Below are 700 nucleotides of genomic sequence, written 5' to 3' on the forward strand. Positions count from 1 at the left end.
TGGGGGAGGATGGATTGGAAGGGAGTATACAGTAGGCTGTGAGAGAGATGGAGGATGGATTGGGAGTATACAGTAGGCTGTGAGGGAGATGGGGGAGGATGGATTGAAAAGGAGTATACAGTAGGCTGCGAGGGAGTTGGGGGAGGATGGGATTACACAGTAGGCTGTGAGAGGGATGGATTGGGAGTATACAGTAGGCTGTGAGGGAGATGGAGGATGGACTGGAAGGGAGTATCCAGTAGGCTGTGAGGGAGTTGGGGGAGGATGGGAGCATACAGTAGGCTGTGAGAGAGATGAAGGATGGATTGGAAGGGAGTATACAGTAGGCTGTGAGGGAGTTGGGGGAGGATGGGAGTATACAGTAGGCTGTGAGAGAGATGGAGGATGGATTAGAAGGGAGTATCCAGTAGGCTGTGAGAGAGATGAGGATGGATTGGAAGGGAGTATACAGTAGGCTGTGAGGGAGTTGGGGGAGGATGGATTGGAAGGGAGTATACAGTAGGCTGTGAGAGTGATGGAGGATGGATTGGAAGGGAGTATACAGTAGGCTGAGGGAGTTGCAGGAGGATGGGAGTATACAGTAGGCTGTGAGGGAGATGGAGGATGGATTGGAAGGGAGTATCCAGTAGGCTGTGAGGGAGTTGGGGGAGGATGGGAGTATACAGTAGGCTGTGAGAGAGATGAAGGATGGATTGGAAGG

This window comes from Piliocolobus tephrosceles, chromosome 16 (assembly GCF_002776525.5).
Source record: "Piliocolobus tephrosceles isolate RC106 chromosome 16, ASM277652v3, whole genome shotgun sequence".
NCBI classification, from domain to species: domain Eukaryota; kingdom Metazoa; phylum Chordata; class Mammalia; order Primates; family Cercopithecidae; genus Piliocolobus; species Piliocolobus tephrosceles.